This window comes from Monodelphis domestica, chromosome 2 (assembly GCF_027887165.1).
Source record: "Monodelphis domestica isolate mMonDom1 chromosome 2, mMonDom1.pri, whole genome shotgun sequence".
Classification (NCBI taxonomy): Eukaryota; Metazoa; Chordata; class Mammalia; order Didelphimorphia; family Didelphidae; genus Monodelphis; species Monodelphis domestica.
In genome coordinates this window covers 201,994,046-202,011,430 of record NC_077228.1, presented here as the reverse complement: position 1 = coordinate 202,011,430, position 17,385 = coordinate 201,994,046, and the positions used below count along the sequence as shown (strand labels likewise).

Genomic DNA, 17,385 nt, shown 5'->3' with positions numbered 1-17,385 from the left:
ACTTCAAGCCCAGTATTCCCAGGCATCTTGTATGGTCTCCAAATACAAATACATTTAAATAGCAGAAGCAAAACAGACTACAAGGGAAATTCACTTGTTGAATACATATCACTCCAACTCAACTGTAAGTCTTTTGAGAGTAATCTAATCTAATGAGAGATCTAATCATTGCTTAATAAAGCTTTGAAGCCTACTATAAATGATTTTGAGATCAATGCCAGGGATCTCTTTGTACATAATAGAGTTGACTGTGCTTAATGAATATGAGCAACATGAGGGGATCATTTGAGAGCCCCTTTAGTTCTTTCTTGTGTTTTGTTTAGACATGCATTTCCAATGTAGAGTGATTCCCTAGCCATGTTTGATGGAGTAGGGAGCAAGAAGATAGATGCTGTTATATGTCTGTCTTGAAATTTATCAAAGGGAGAAGGGGTTGAATGAGGAAGTCAGAAGTGTTTGCTGAATGGTGATGGAAATACTGAGGACCCCAGAGGGAAAAACAAGACAAAACAAAACAGAATTTGGCATTGAATAGGAATAGCTCCTTTACTTTTCAGGTTTAAAAGATGGTCTTGCAGAATAATGGCATGTTTGCTACATGGCCTAGATCCCATTCCTTCAAGGCCCTTGGCCTCCTTGCCTCAGCTGTACCCTTTTCTGCCTTCCTTCCCACTCCCAACTTTCTTTCCATATATCCTTGTGGGAAGGTGGTCAGACACAGAGATCATTTACCTTAAGATACTCACAAATAGATTTGTTTGTTTTAGATTAGAGTTAGGGTTGGAGTTTGGGGGCTACAATGTAGGACTCTCAAAAGATCATTCAGGAATTTGCCTATGAAGGGCAGCAGTGAGACCCTAGGAAATTTCACCTGTGGATTTTCCTGTTTTATTTCACAGAGGTTATCTGACCTTCCCACGATACTTGCTATAGTTTGGACAGTTCGTCCTACCAATATAGGATGAATGTGGAATAATTCTTCAGTCACATTTATGTAACCACTTTTTTCAGCAATTATTTTCACAGCTCTTAAGGAATTGAATGTCCAGAGGTATTGTGCTGGGTGCTCTGGGAAGTAAAAAAAAATGAAACTAAGGAAAATTCTGTTATACTTAATCATTACAAAGAAAGCTCTATATAATAAAACCATTTCTTTGGCTAATGGAAACAGTGATTTGCTTTTGTTACTTATTTCACTACCTCAGGGACCTGTGGTTTAAAATTTTTTTATTGCTATCTTTTGGTTTATCATCTTCATTTTCCAAAATATCCCTTCCCTTTTGCCTACCTAGAGAACTGTCCCTTGCAATCAAGAATAAAAAATAAAAAAGGAAAAAGGCCCAGAAGTAAAATTAAGCATTATATCAACCTATTCTGACTGTATATGCAGTATTCCATAACCATAATTCTCCACCTTTTCACAGAATAAACTAAGCAGCCATGATTTGTATTAGTGGGTGTTTTCCTTCTGCTTCTGTGGATTCTAACCCCTTTATCTTTTAAGAAGCTCTCTTCATAAGTTACTTTGGACAGAAAAAAAATTTATCTGTAGCTAATTGTTAATGAGCCTCTCCAAACTTAGCCTCTCAATGGGCCTATGTTAAAAAAAATCCCTCTAGGTTTGTAGAACTGACAAGATCTACAATGAAATATCATAGAAGTGCTTTTTTTTTAAATTCTAAAAAGTTAGGAAGCTCTTATAACAAATACTTTCTCTAATGCCTATGTCTATAGACTAGCTTTTCTTTAACCAAAGGAATTGATGGGGTGCTATATGTGTTTGTTGATAGGGAGAAGAAAACATTTGGACCAACCATCATGTTGTAGTGGTAGTTTCATACCCTTTTTTTCACCCTTAATAGACACGACTTCTTTTTTACTTGCTAACTCACTTAAGGAAGACTGAATTTCAGCTTTGCTTCATCTTCAAGTTCAGTAATCTGAGAAGGTGATTTCTGCAATTAATTGTAACCAAATGATTTTGCAACAAAACAATTTTAGTGGCTTATGGAGACCATTTTGATAGGATTTTATCAGTATATATGATCACAATAATCTCTTAAATTTTTCAACTTGTCAGGTGGAACTACTGAAAACAAACAGAAATAAAGACATTGCTTATTATTTGAATTTACATAAGCAAAAGAGAATGGGGCTGAGCCTTGAACCCAGATCTCAACTCTCCTCAGCCTAACTGGCTACCTTTCAACCTTTTGTCTTTGCTCCAACATGGAAAGAGTTTACCTCAGATCCTGGTTATGAATTTGGTGTATATCATGTATTTGAGTCTTTTTGGAAACAGCTCAGTAAAGGGGAAATTTGCAGCAGTCAGCTGAAGTTCAGGGAATGCTGTCAGGATGTCCACGTATCTTCTTGGGAAGCTAGCTTCCTTTATTGAACTTTATTGAACTTCTGTTCCAAGAATCATTCCATATTGTCCTGTTTTCTCTCTTGAAATTCACTGTAGATTCCTTAATGAGAAAGATGAGGTCTAAATGATCTTTTGTGGCCAGTACTTTGCAATCTAAGCTCTGTGGTTACATCTTCTAGAAATGCAGCATGTATCCCATCTATGTCTTCTTGTAAATTCACCATAAGAACCTTTGTGTGGAAACAATGGAATAATATCACTTTTAATTTTATTATGATGAGATCTGAGAAATAGTACTTGCAGGTGTGGTGCTCATAGAAATCCCTGGGAGATCGTTGGTCAAGAACATGTTAATGAGGCCAACTGTGCAGGTCTTATCCTACTCTCATTGGATGACTCAGGTTTACACAGAAAGAAACTCCAAACTATCCTAACCAACTGTCTGCAGATGTAAGTCTTTTGACCTAAGGGAAACCAGGTAAGGAATTATGGGTAGCATAGCCCTTTCTCCACTCCTAGAAAAGTAAATATGATCAAAGGACACTAGTATACTGAGAAGATCTCTAGCTTTCAAATGTGAAAATTGTAATTCAAGTGGGTGTATGGGCAGTGTACAACCTCTCAGTCTCAGTTTCCCGATTTGTAAAATGGGGTTAATAATACTTATTCTTCTTACTTGAGAAGGTTTTGTAGGATCAAATAAGTTAATTTCCATTATGTGCTTTGTAACAAGAAAATGCTTTACAAATGTAAACTAATATATCCTGCACATAGTGAGTCAAGAGAGTCCTCCCATTTGGAAAATCTAGCACATTTTTAGTGAGAACTCTCCATTAGCCACAGGACACAAGACAATGGATTTCTTTTCTGGTGACCATTGCTAATCATTTTTAGGAACATTTCCATTGCAAACTGACCCCCAAAACTACATATTAGGCACCATTTTATACTTAAATGTGTTTTGGCCTACATCTGCTTTTGCCCTAAAAAGCAGCAGCTTCATTATTTTTCTTCTCTTCTTCCCTTCCCTGTCTAACTTTTCCATATATTCACAAGGGTTATCCTTAAAGGCTTTAGCTTCATGCATCTTTTCCTTAGGAAATCCTATTCTTAGATTTATCCTAGCTGAGACTATGTAGATTAAAAAACCTTTAACCTTAGGTGTATTTTCCCATTAACCATGGCCATTGAAGGCCACAAACATTTAGTTTTTAATTTGTATGCTCAAAGAGGTGGTACATTGTTTTTTTGTTTTTGTTTTTTGTAGTTAAAGATTATTACTGCTTCATTCTTTTCTCTGATCCTTCTCAGAGATGACAAAGCCATGAAAGGGTGCCCATTACCCCAAATCCCTGCTGGGCCCCTGTTGATTGCAGCTGGAAGGCCTGTGCTGGAGCAGCTGTGTAAACGGCTGCTGAGATCTGCTTGAAGTATGTATGCCATGTGAACTGAGCGGTTGCCCTCAAGTGGCTCTCAGAGACTTGGCCCTAGAAACTGGCTGTGGGGGAAGGGAGGGAGGTCTTGGAAACTGACATCCCAACTATTTCCCTGGATCAGATTAATTCCCTGTTGCTCTCAGGAGCACAAGCTTTTTCTTTACCAGGTGTATGAAAGATGGTAAAGTTTTAGTTGTGGCTTCTAACATAAGGAAGGGCAGGTCCACAACTTGTCTTATGCAGCAGGAGATGGTAGAACATGTCTTCCATTAATGTTGAGCTGCCACACCCTCCTTTGTCTCTTCTCTTTCCTCTGGATGCAGGTGTTAAAAGGTCAGAATGGCAAGCATCTGCTCAGATGCCATTGATGGTCTGGGGCACAAACTGTTAGAAAAATCTCCCTGAGTGACAGGCTCTATCAAAAATTACTTCCTGAGGGGCTGCTCAGGTCTGTTTCTTAGACTGAACTTGACCTAGATCAACCTTAAGACTTTTGAATCTCAGGGGGCAGCTGGGTAGCTCAGTGGATTGAGAACCAGGCCTGGGAGATGGAAGGTCCTAGGTTCAAATATGGCCTCAGACACTTCCCAGCTGTGTGACCTTGGGCAAGTCACTTGACCCCCATTGCCTAGCCCTTACCACTCTTCTGCCTTGGAGCCAATACACAGTATTGACTCCAAGACAGAAGGTAAGGGTTTAAAAAAAAAAGAGAGAGAGACTTTTGAATCTCCCTCAAGATATATGAATGAGTGACAAAAGTAGGACTTCAAGATGGGAGCCACCCTGAGATATTGTCCAGGAAAATTTATAATTTATAATTTATAAAAGTTTCACTAATTTTCTTTTTTTTTTGTTCCTATAACTTACCATTGATTCTCCTTACCCTCATAGAACCCTCCCCACCCCCCCAAACAGTCAGGAAAAACAAATCAACCCTGCCCTTGACTGGGAAATGCTTGCTTTACTTTATACCTATGGTCCACTACCCCTCTGCAGAGAGATGGGAAAAATGTTCCTCCATCATTTACAACAAATTTACATTTGTAAATTGTCCTGATTTTGCTTGCTTCTGTTGCAGTTTATATATATCTTGCCAAATTAATCTGAAACCTTCATTTTCATCAATTCTTATTAGATAATCTATAATAATCCATTATGCTCATATACTAGGATGTCCATCCATTCCCCCAAATCTGGGCACTTACTTTCCTTCAAATTCTTTATTGCTAAAGAAAGTTTTGCTATAAAGTTTTCTTTTGTCTCTGATCTTCTTAGGGTTTAGCCTAGTAATGGAACTGCTGGGTCAAAGGATTTCTACAGTGACTTCAGTGACTTCTTCAGTGTCATTCCAAATTATTTTCTTCCAGAACATTTGGACCAGTGTGCCTTTCTTTCCATGGTACCTTCAACATTTACCACTTTACTATTTTGGGGTCCCAGTTGGAATCTTAAGAATTGTTTTAGTTTGCATTTCCCTTAGAGTGACCTGAAACATCAGTTAATATGATCGCTGTCAATTGTTTGAGTTTCCTCCTCTGAGAACTGACCATACAGATTCTTTGACTGCTTATCTATTGAAGAATGACTCTAATTTTCTATTAATTTGTATCAGTTAAAACTTGGGAATTTTGCCTGGGTTGAGAATTTGTCATTACTTTGAGATCATTGGTAGGTCAATTCCAAAATATTGGGGGCAAGGGAATGGGACCTCAGCGATGTAAAAGCTGTGGAATAGAACAAGATGAACACCATGAGTCAGTAAATAGCATTGATTGGTCACCTTCTCTGTATTAATAGCCTCATCTCTGGGAGCTATATGTATATGAAGATATGCTATATAGCATCTTTAAGGAGCTCCCATTTGAATGAAGAACAAAGGGTACAGAAACAGAGACAAGTGAAAATGAATGTATAAAAACATAAAACTACATGTATTATGAGGAAACAAAAGCACCAACAGATGGTGATGATCAGAGATGATGATTTCCTTTAGAGAAGGGGAGATTTTAAGCAGGACCTTAAAGGAAATGAAGTTGTCTCAACTTATAATGTTAGAATGAGGAGGTACCTTGCTGAACATGGACTCTAATCCTTTAATTTTATATCTAAGGAAATGAGGCAAGGGAAGAGCAGAAGATATGGTATATAGAAATAATAGACTATTCTATAAAGGGGACACCTAGATGGCTCAGGTGGATAGTCAGGCCTGGAGACTGAAGGTCCTGGGTTCCAATCTGACCCCAGATACTTCTTAGCTGTGTGACTGTAGGCAAGTCACTTAACCCCATTGCCTAGACCTTACTGCTCTTTTGCCTTGGAACCCATACACAGTAATAATTCTAAAACCAAAGATAAGGGCTTTTAAAGAAAGAAAATGCTATATACATGCCCTGAGGAGGGAATAGAGTAAGTTTTGTGGGTACATGACAGTGAGACATGCTTCTTTCCCTTCCAACACTCCCCCCTTCCTCTTGGGTAAATGAAAGAGTGCTTGTTCAGTCACAGACCTACTGAGGCATTGCAGAGGAGTAAAACATTGTACTTGGGGCAGTGGTACCTATGCTGTATTTAATCCTGACTTGACCAGAGCCTTCTGATCATGTGATATGACCCCTGCTGATCCCTGCTTGTGGTGAGCCACAGGTAAATTGAGATCTATTTATGCTTCTCACCTGTTGGGGAGGGCACTATTGGAGAGCTCATGGCACAGCTGTCTGATACACCCCACTAAGCAAATTCTCCCCATGACCTTGTATGGTGTTTTTTAAAATCTTTTTTTATCCTTCTTCAAATACTACCTTGACCCTCTTTTTTGAGCCTTGGTTTCCCAAAGGAGAAGCCGCTTGGTGTTTTGAATTTTTCAGTGGCTATTTCTTATCTACCAACTCTCTTCAGTTTTAAGTACCATCCTAGAATTATAGGGCTAGAAAGAGATTTAGACAAGTCAGACCAGTGAATATTTAGCCATTTAGGACACATAGTTGTCCATTTCTCTTGATTATCTCCCTGATCTGACTCTCCCACATTCTAATATGAAATCTTTACGGTCAAAAAGTTCTCAGAAACTCATTATAAAAGTAAGCAATATAGCAACCACCCCCAAAAATGGGGGGGGGGGAACCTTTTTTTCAGATCCTGAGAAACAGCATTAAGATTACATTCTAGCTGGTTTCTCCCTTCCCTCAACTAACTAGCACAACTCTTTTAGCTTTTCCCCTTGGGAGTGACTTACTATTCCTTTGTGCATGTTTAACCTTCTTTCATCAGTCTCCCACACATCCTTTTTAAGAGATGAACTAATTCAAAACATAGCAGATTCATGGAATTAGAATAACCACCTAAAAGTTGTGTCTGGGCTTAGTATTTTGCTACCCGTCTTGAAGTAAGTGGAAATACGAGATGGGAAACCTTGTCTTAATTTGTATCACTGCCCTTTCAATTTGAATTCTGTCACTGTCTAACCCATACATGGGTTGTTAGTCCTTTGTGTGTTCAGATTCTATCTAGGGGGAAGCATCACTCACTTTGTTCTGTTCTCTCTCTTTCATTTCCCTTTTCTCCAATTAGAGATCATAGTCTGACTATAAGAATGTTGAATGTAGAGAGGACCCGAATTCAAATCCCAGCTCACACCATATGACTTTGGCCAAGCCAGTTTTGCTTTCTAGGGATCATTTTTCTCATTCATAAATTGAAAGTTGTATTAGATGGCTTCCAAAGTTCCTTCCCAAGTCTAAGAGCCTACCTTGTATTCACTCAAATTTAGCCAGAGTTTTTGAAGGTAGAAATATTCAAAGATCCTAATGGGGAAATGGTTTGAGCATGTGCCTTCTGAAATGCAATTATTCCTTATCCCCATTAATGAGGGTGGGCAGTGGTATGAACAATACCATATGATGCATAACCTAAAAATAGTTTCTGTTGGGTTTGTATTGTGACTTTTTTTGAAGAAGGAAAGTACTAGCATTATTCTACCTAAAGCTTGTCAAAATTCTGTTTTATTTTAACTAATAGAACATGTTTGCATTATTTATGCATATATTAAACTCTGCAACCTAGAAGTTTCCTTTGGGAATAGAGGGAGAGACACAAGGGGAAGTCAGACTGGGCCACAAAGCCAATAATTCCCATGTGGTTGAATTGACTACAATCCTAAAGGAACATTTGTTTTCTTTCCCTTTATTCTACATTCTTCTGAATCAGAAAAGGAAGCCCTATGACCTGATTTGTTTGGGATCTTCTCCCCCTGAGACATACCTGAGCAGTTTAGAATTCTTTGAGGCCTGGGCTTTTTCCATCTGGTCCTCAGGATACAGTTTACTTCTCTTCTTTCTCAAGGGAGACAGGTTGTGGAGGACAAGGACTACTTCAAAAGAGTTCAGTTCAGAAGAGGGAGACCTAAGTTTCAGCAGTTGGATAATCTCATGGAATTTACTTCTTTTCTCTGAGTCATATCTATATGTAACTGATGGATCGTTTAGAACCAAATGGGACCAGGGACCACGTAGTCCAATTCTCTCTTTATACATGAGGAAACTGTGACCCAAATAGGTTAAGTGACTTGTTAAGATCACATGGTAAGTAGCAGAATCAGGATGCAAACCCAGGTCCTGTGAATCTAAATCAAATGCTCTTTCCACTTTATATATTGCTCTGCCTCCCACAACAATCTTCTATTATCTCAACAACACAAAGATGAGACTGGGTGGGATAATGCTTTAACCCACAAAATAAAAATCCAAGATGGTGGTATAATCAAACCAGCCATTTTGCTGGTCCTATTCTCATCTCACTTTTTGACTCAAAAGTTGACTAAAACTTATTTTGGATGTCTTAGAAAGTAGTTAGTGATAATACTAGAACATTTGTGTCAGTCAGCTCTCTGGGTCTACAGACTACCCTAAATCTCTTATTTTCAAATACCTATGGAGTAGAGTATTAGAAAACAGTTCAGTTATACTATTTATGGTTAACAATACAAAGGGCCAGCAATTTCCAAAGGAAAATGTGCTTTGGTCAGGGACAGAGAGAGAGGGAGGGAGGGAGAGAGGGAGAGAGGGACATAGAGACATAGAGAGGAGAGAGGGAGAGGATGTTGAAATCCTGCAGAGAATTTAGATTAAAGGTGAAAAGTTCACACCACTTCCTTTTCTTCTAACTGCAACTTCTTGAGAATTGAGCAAATGTCGGTTTGAATACACATGCTGTCTTTGGAGTTGATGCTCTCCTCCCTGCTGGATTGAAATGCTCTAGTGTTCCTTATATTGAGTGATTTCCCACAATGACATTTCCAGATGGGTCTCTCCAGCTGCCTGCAGAGGCAAGCTTTATTCAGGGGAATGACTGTGAAGCCAGGAATTCTTTCACTTGGCTCCCCTATCCTGAGCTATAAACTACAACATGGCGTTAGTAATGAGTTCAGGCCCTTCAGAGAAGTTTTTCATGTGAGTATACAACAAATGTCAGTTCTCTTTCTCTATTTATAACTCTTCTTGGTAAAGGGAATTGTCTCCTTATTCTGATTATTTTCTCTCTTTATGGTGTTTGAGTTTAGTTATTACTTGTTGCTAAAGGAAATGTCTGAATCCCCTTTTTAGTATTCTCATCTGGAACACAAGGACTCCTTGTGTTGTTTCCAGGGATCACTTAAGAGTAGCTAGACAGTCAAATTGGAGACTAGTTTAAACACAACTTCCCTAGAGCACACTTCCTCTACAACTCTCATGCCACACCCCCTCCCAAGTTGGACCATGAGGGCTTTGAAACCCCCCACTGTTTCTTTATGCCAGCATTTGTATAAAACAAGGGGGGAAAGGCAGTTGCTGGTGGTATTGTTCTATGCTTGCTGCAAATCCCTAGGCATCATTCTTTGCTCTCTTCCAAATTGCTGTTGTCAGAGCCAAACTAGGGCAGGGTAATAGAGCTTTATCCTAGGCACCAACATTTTTGAAGCACACTTTCTTTTAAAGGCCACTGTTCTTATACCTTGTGCCTCAAGGTATTCCACTGGCTTGCAGAATATGTGAGATAGGGGTGGGGAGGGGGATAGCTGCTGCAGGTGTCAGGGGAGAAGGAAGAAGGGTGTGTGGTGAAAACTCCTTTCTCTCCCAGAGTTTTTTGGTTGGATTATTCCTTCTAAAGTCAACCTTCCTTCTCTTGAAGGGAACAGAGGTAACTGTGGGGAATGGTGCCCCCTCTCTTCCCACACTGATTTTGTCTGAGATACTAAGATTCTTAGGCAGGACCCTGCAGTTTGACACTGAGCAAATCCCACCCCCTCTTTTGCTCTAGCTCTTATATCTCTATCACAGCTGCCAACTGCAGGTGTCTGGGTGGGGGGAAAGAGTATTCTCCAGGAGAGCTATAACTGTCCTCATAACACCCTCCTCCCTCCAAACCCCTTTGAGCTCCTTTCCCTGATGCTTTTAGCTGCTTTCCCCCCCCCCCCTTAATCCTGCAAAAAAATCTTAAAAAGGCACATGCCTCTCTGGATAGCCAAGATGGCACATTTGTCAAGCATCCACTCTGTATGAGGCACTGTGCTGGATACTGGAGCATGTTACAAAAATAAATAAGACCATCTCTGCCCTTATGGAATTTACCAGTTTAGCAGGCTTCTATGAACACACAGAACAAATAAGTTTTATTAGATCATAGGATTTAGACCAGGAAAGGAATTTTCTATCTAGTCTTAGATTAGAGATTATCTAGTTCTATGGTTCTCAAAACATTTTGGTCTTGGGACCCCTTTACTCTCTTTAAATTATTAAGGATCATGCCCCCCCCCAATGCTTTTCTTTATGTGTGTTATATCTACAAATATTTGCCATTTTAGAAATCCTAATATTATTATGAAAGTAATTTTGGCCTTGGGGTCCCCCTGAAAGGTTCTTAGAGACCCCACAGGGTCTCAAACCGTAGTTTGAGAACTACTGATCTTGTCCAATTCCTTTATTTAACAAATGAGGAAACTGAGGCCCAGAAATACTCTGTGACTTATCCAGATCATTTATCCAGCATAAATCATTCAATAAATACTAAGCACCTACTATGTTTCAGGCATTGAAGATATAAATAGAGTGAGCAGAATGCAGAGTAAAAGCTTGTGAGGCAGGCAAAGTGATATAAGAAATCTGAGAAATGAGAGATCACATCTACCTGGAGATCAGGGAAGGAAGGCTTCATGGGGGATCAAGCAACTGAGCTTGATCTTAAAAGAGGCAGGTTTTCAACTGTTAGACATGGGAAGGAAGGGAGAGAAGCAGGTATTCAAGGTAGAGGGAACAGTATGAGGAAAGGCAGGGAGGAGGGAAACCATAGTTGGGTCCCTCTTTTTTTGCCTTGATCTCTCTTCAGAGTTATGGCTCTGAAAATTGGTGTCTGGGCCATGTGCTTAAGACCTAAGAGAAATCAGGTAGTGTCACTCAAGGAGGAAAGCTCTTTTTTGACCTTTCTTTTATCTTCCTTGATTTTGATTTCTATTTTTAAACTGATGCCTTTTGTTTTATGTCTCACTATATCATATTCATTTCCAAATATATCCTCCTCCCCCTTACCTTTGTTCCCTTGTAACAAAGATTTAAAAAGAAAAAGGAGAAAAACTGATGAGCAAAACCAACCTACACCTCAACTAGTTCTGACAATGTATGCAACATTGCCTGCCCCCACTAAAGGGGAGGCATGTTTGTTTTCTCAGCTCTTCTTCAGTGCCAAGTTTGGTCATGACAAATATACTTACATTTAGTTTTGTTTTCTTCTTGCTCGTTCTCTTTATGTGGTTGTGTAGATTTCTTTAATTGGTTATACTTACTTTGTTCTTGTGATGAGTTCATACAAGCCTTCCCATGTTTCTTGGAATTCTTCATATTTGTCATTTTTTAAAGGTACAGTTGTATTATTTAGACATTCTCCAATTAGAGGGTACCCACTTTCTTTCCATTTCTTTTCTGCTACAAATGGTGCTGCTATGACTAGAAACCTTTCTTTGATGTCCAGAAGGTACATATATGCCTAGCAGTGAAATCAGTAAGATCTTCAGGTCAAAAGGTATGAGAATTCCAAACAATTTCCCATTTGATTTTTATGAGTGCTGTCAAGATTGTAGGGAGAGGTAAAGAAAGATCCACTTCATAATTTTTGTAAACTGATATTTGTGTTTTGACTTGAACTGACTGCAAAAAGGGCACTGTAAAAGGAAAAAATAATGTGATGAAGGTACCTTTGGTCAATGTGAGCAGGGACAATGAGGTTTTAAAACCTGACTGTGCAAAAGTGATTTGTAATTACTTTTGTTTTCATTCCACAAATAATTGTTAAACATCTATTTGCAAGGCTTTATAGAGATTTTGTATGTCATGGATTTCTCTGGCTGCTTGGTAAAGTCAAGGGTTTCAGAATAATGAGGGGTTTTTTTGGTTGTTTGTTCATTTGTTTTAAACCCTTACCTTCTGTCTTAGAATCAATAATGTGTATCATTTCCAAGACAGAAGAGCAGTAAGGGGTAGGCAATGGGGGTTAAGTGACTTCCCTAGGACCACACAGCTAAGAAATGTATAGATCCAGATTTGAACCCAGGACCTTCCATCTCTAGACCTGGCTCTCAATCCACTGAGTCTCCTAGGTGCCCCAATGAGGCTTTTAAAAAATGTATCAAATCAAGGACAAATGTAAAACCCAGTGGAATTGCGCATCAGCTATGGGAGGGGGTTAAGGGAGGAGAGGGAAAGAACATGACTCTTGTAACAAAGGGAAAATATTCTAAATTGACTAATTAAATAAAATTTTTATTTAAAAATGTATCAAATACATAGGATTAAAAAAAAAGTTTACAAATACCCAGTTAAGTACAACTCTTCTTGAGTATTCAGCCATTCTACTTTCCATTCAGCCCTGCCTTAGCTGCTCAGTATTGCCCACAGTGGAATTTCCTGAATTGTTTACACTGTTGAGAATAACCCTATTCCCTTTTCTGGACCTATTCTCATAAAGCGTCAAAGATAGTAAAATAAGTGAAATTCATCTTTTTTATTGCCCAGTCTAAATCATTGTGGTACATAAGATCACGAGTTTGTAGATTTAGATTTGGAATGGATCTTAAAAGTTACCTCTTTCAGCTTCTACATTTGCCATAAGAAACAATAAACTTGAAAAATTCAGAAAAGCATGGAAAGACGATTTTGAACTGATGCAAAGGAAAGTGGGCAGAATTGGGAAAAAATATAAAATTCCTTTATAAATGGAAAGAACCAACACCCTCCCCAAAACACACACCTCCAAGAAACCAATCCCAAACTCCAAAACTTAGCACTATATTTAATAATGGAGAAGAAACAAGAAAATGTATTTAGGAACCCTCCTTGCAGAGGTGGGGAAATAATAGTAAATAATATTGCATATACTGTCAACCTCAGCTAATGTGTTACGTTTGGTGAACTGCTTGACTTTTTCCCCCTATCTTTTTTAGTTGTAAAGATTGGGGGTGGAGCTATGTGGGTGGGATCTATTCAGAAATGAAGGTGTTGTAAAAAAATTTTTTAAATTGCTATAGCCCAAATTAAGTTGGCCAGGAGCTGTTTTTTCCACTCCTGCTTCAGAGACTCCATCCCCCATCAATGAGTCACTAGTCTAGCTAAAAACAACAGCCACTGTTTCTATATCATCTATACTCTTACTCTCTCCTACCCAACCCTGTTTGTGTCTCTTGTTTCCTCTCTCTCCAGGGCAGGAATGGGTGAGAGAAGAGAGAAAATTAGTCATAAAGAGTAAAGCCTAGGGGGCAGCTGGGTGGCTCAGTGGATTGAGAGCCAGGCCTAGGGACAGGAGGTCCTTGGTTCAATCTGGCCTCAGATACTTCCTAGCTGTGTGACCCTGGGCAAGTCACTTAACCCCCATTGCCTAGCCCTTACCACTATTCTACCTTGGAACCAATTGACTCCAATTGGTTGACTCCTTGGAACTGTATTGACTCCAAGATGTAAGGTAAGGATTTAAAAAAAAGAAAGTACAAAGAGTAAAAGGTAGGGCCATGTGGGGCCTTGGTTGAATTTCTAGAAGGAAGCCAATGGAGTGAGAGCAAGTGGGATTCCTGAGTAGATATTTGCCTCTAAAAGCCAGATGGCAATGACTTGTTCTGACAGAGAGAGGGAATGGCTGCCCTGGGCCCCCTTTAAGACCTACTAAGTGACCTTACCAAGGGGTTTGCTTGATTGGTTTTGAGGCTGACCTTTCTTTAGCAGAATCTGACCTCAGGGTCCTCATTGCCCCTGGATGGAGCAAGGTGTTGACCTACTATACATAAGCTGGCTTTGACCTACCTGTGTCTTTCTGTGTGATTCACTGTTCATTTGTATTCCCTTCCTTACTCTACTTCTCCAAGATAGCAAGACACTTGACATTTTCTTTGCCCCAGTAGGGAAACTGTACAAGGGGGAGCAGTTGGGATACAGGGCCAAGTGGCCCTGGAAGATAGCACCTGAGGCCTCTTATCTCTGATGCCTTTTTTCTTTACCGTTGCTCAAGAGCTGAAAACCCCTGCCACTGCTTTGCTAAAGGGTGAAGTGGCCTGGCCTCCTGCCAGGGTTCTTCGACAGGTGGTAGGGCCATGGAGACTGGTGCCTGCGATGGGTTGATAATACCATCAGGGTGCTTGTAAACAGGACGCTCCACCCTTATTCAGTGGCCCAGCCTCAGCCCCTGCAGCCTGTCCTAGCCTAAAACTCTGCTTTTGGGCCTAAGGGTTCTGGTGGTATGTGCTTCTTTGCCTACATATTGATTATCCTCCTCTTCCTCCCCCATCCCAAATCTGAAAGAAGGAGGTACTCAATCTCTTCCCTAAATGAATCTACTATTCCTCTTAATCACAGACAGCTGTGGTGACTTCCTCTTGTGGCTTTTCTTCCTCTTCCTAAGACCAGAAACTGCAGCTTAGCGTCCAATGCCTAATTCTGTCCACTAAGTCTTTCTTGGGAAGTCTGACAAATCCTTGGGGGATAGATATGAAGCTCAACTGATCCCAACCTTATATTGTACCCATTCAGGTTAATTAACTGGGACCAAGATCTAGTTGATTGGAGCTGGGGCCCTGAACCTAGCTATTGATGTCTTTTCAACTATTTTGGTTCTCTTTTAATAATAATAATAATAATAATAATGATAGTTATAATACATATAACTACCATGCTATAAATGGGACAGTCAACCTCCTCAATGCACACTCTTGGTAACAATGAACCAGAATTCCATATAATTTTCATAAGGATCACTATAGCACATGGTCAATGGCTTGAGTTATAATTGCCATTTCCCCTTCTTGCTGAGGGACATGTGGACAAAATAACATACATAATTTTAAAGCTTGCAAAATACTCTACAAATACACTTTTATTTGCTCCTCATTTTAACCAGTGAGGTGGGAACTTTTTCCAGTGAAATTCATTCTTTTCCCCCTCTCCTTCAGGCCCAAAAGAGGTATTGTAGTTGTTTGCATTACCCAGAGAAGGGCCTACCTATGCCAAGTTTGAAGGGGAAAGAGAGTCTGACAAAAGAATGTGACAAAGAAAGGTAATTCATCTTGCACTTGGCCATAGACTGCACCAAGAGAGGATGGTGATTATGTAGAGTCCAGGGACCAGTAGTTAACTATTTCTCCATCTCTGGGTGGAAGGATCTAGGTAGACCCCTCAGATTACTTGATGACAATGGAGTCAGAATTTAGACCTGATTCCTCAGGTCAGAACTCTTTCTACAGATGAGTTTAGCCAACTGTGAATCAGAGAGGCCAGTAAGTCTAACTGGGAAATAGCCTGATTTCTTTCCTTGTTCTCTACCTCTTGACTGTTAGTGTTGCCCTTTATAACAGCAGGATCCAGGGAAAGGAAAAGAATTCCAGTCAATCACAGACCAGAGCATTAGGGAAGGACCAGGGTGTAGTTATATTCTTCACATATTTTGGGACAGTATGTATTTCTCATCTGTCATGAGTGCAGTGAGTAGAAAACTGACTTAAACAGAAAAAATATCCAGTGTAATTTATTGGGAAAGGTAGTATGGAACCAGAGATCAAAGTAATATATGGTTGGTACAGACTCCAGAGAGGTGATGCATAGCCCAAAGGGTTGGTGGTGGCAGCTCTCCTCTTTCTTTGGTTTGAAAACATCTTCCTTCCAAACTGTGATGAAATAGACTTTAGAATTGTGACATTCATAATCTCTCCCCTGCCCTGTGTTGTATATCTTGCCCTTCTATTTGCCTTTTTGTTCCTTGACATGTGGTTTATATAATTTGCCTTTCAGAACTTCTGCCTCATCTGTGGATTTGTATGATTTTAGTAGAATGAGGTGATAACATTTGGTAATAAATTGCTCTTGGAGGTATTGATCCTATACCCAGAATGAAATTATATAAGAAGGGAATGTGGAAGAGATAAAGACCAAGAGATGAAAATACTTTTTCACTGATATATTTTGTGACTTAGGGCAAACCAATGACAGCTTTAGCTTATAAAATGCAGAGAGTAATTACTGCTTTTTCCTGTTTCATTGGGATAATAAGCAAAAAAATATAATCAAGGGGGCAGCTGGGTAGTTCAGTGGATTAAGAGCCAGGCCTAGATGTGGGAGGTCCTATGTTCAAATCTGGCCTCAGCCACTTCCCACCACTTCCCAGTGGTGTGATCCTGGGCAAGTCACTTAACCCCCATTGCCTAGCCCTTACCACTCACTCTTCTGCCTTGGAACCAATGCACAGTATTGATTCCAAGACGGAAGGTAAGGGTTTAATAAATATGTATATATACATATATATATGTATATATAATCAAATCTTAAATTATCTTTATTAAGGGAGGAGACTAATGGTTCTGATAAAGCTAAGTAGCCATTAATTTTTAAAGTATTATCTTTAGGATTTTGGATTAATAGCAGATTTACTTTCCTATGGAAATTTATTAGGCTAATGTTAAAAATTAATTGTATTACCTTAGCATGATGATTTTTTCCCTGCTTCTCTTTTGACATTGAATTTTCACCTTTGTTCAGCAATGAGATTATTATAATTCCTGCTTTTTAAAAAATAATCTGATGCCTCATTTTTATTCTGTTCATATTTTATTTTCACATGCCTCTTATTTGCAGGAAATTGTTGGATTTTGTTTTTATATCCATCCTGCCATTCTCTTTCATTTTTCTGAATTATCTCATCCATTTACATTTAAGTTGTGATGGTTAGATTTGTATTTTCCTCTACCTCTTTTATATTGACTTTATATTCTTTTTTTTTAAGTCAGTACTTTATCCCCATGGTTTGTTTTTGCAATTAGACTAATTTTGGTCCTAGTCTATTCCTCCAGGATTACCAAATTGCTTAGATTTACTCACATTGTTAATTTCATCTTCTCCCTATTTATGTATATATTTAATATCTGCCCTTCCTTTCCTACTCAGATAAGCCTGTGGTTCAAAATCTTTCCACTCCCTCTCTCTGCCCCAGACCTCTTAGCTTAAATAACTTTCTTTTGTGGTACTTTTTTTTTTTAAGTAAGTTTAGGCTCTTCTAATTTCCATCACTTCTAGTCTATTATGA

The 17,385-nt window shown here is 39.2% G+C and overlaps 1 protein-coding gene and 1 long non-coding RNA gene across 3 annotated transcripts in view; one reads left to right on the top strand and one right to left on the bottom strand.

Annotated features, from left to right (window-relative positions):
* Nucleotides 1–17,385, top strand: part of FAM117A (family with sequence similarity 117 member A) — a 53,267-nt gene that overhangs the window by 9,693 nt on the left and 26,189 nt on the right. The window lies entirely within an intron of this gene.
* LOC103100171 (uncharacterized) overlaps nucleotides 2,107–17,385 on the bottom strand; it is a 39,938-nt gene continuing 24,659 nt past the window's right edge. Inside the window, exon 2 of the long non-coding RNA XR_462138.2 lies at nucleotides 2,107–2,601. This is a non-coding gene — a long non-coding RNA (uncharacterized LOC103100171). The remainder of the gene's footprint in view (nucleotides 2,602–17,385) is intronic.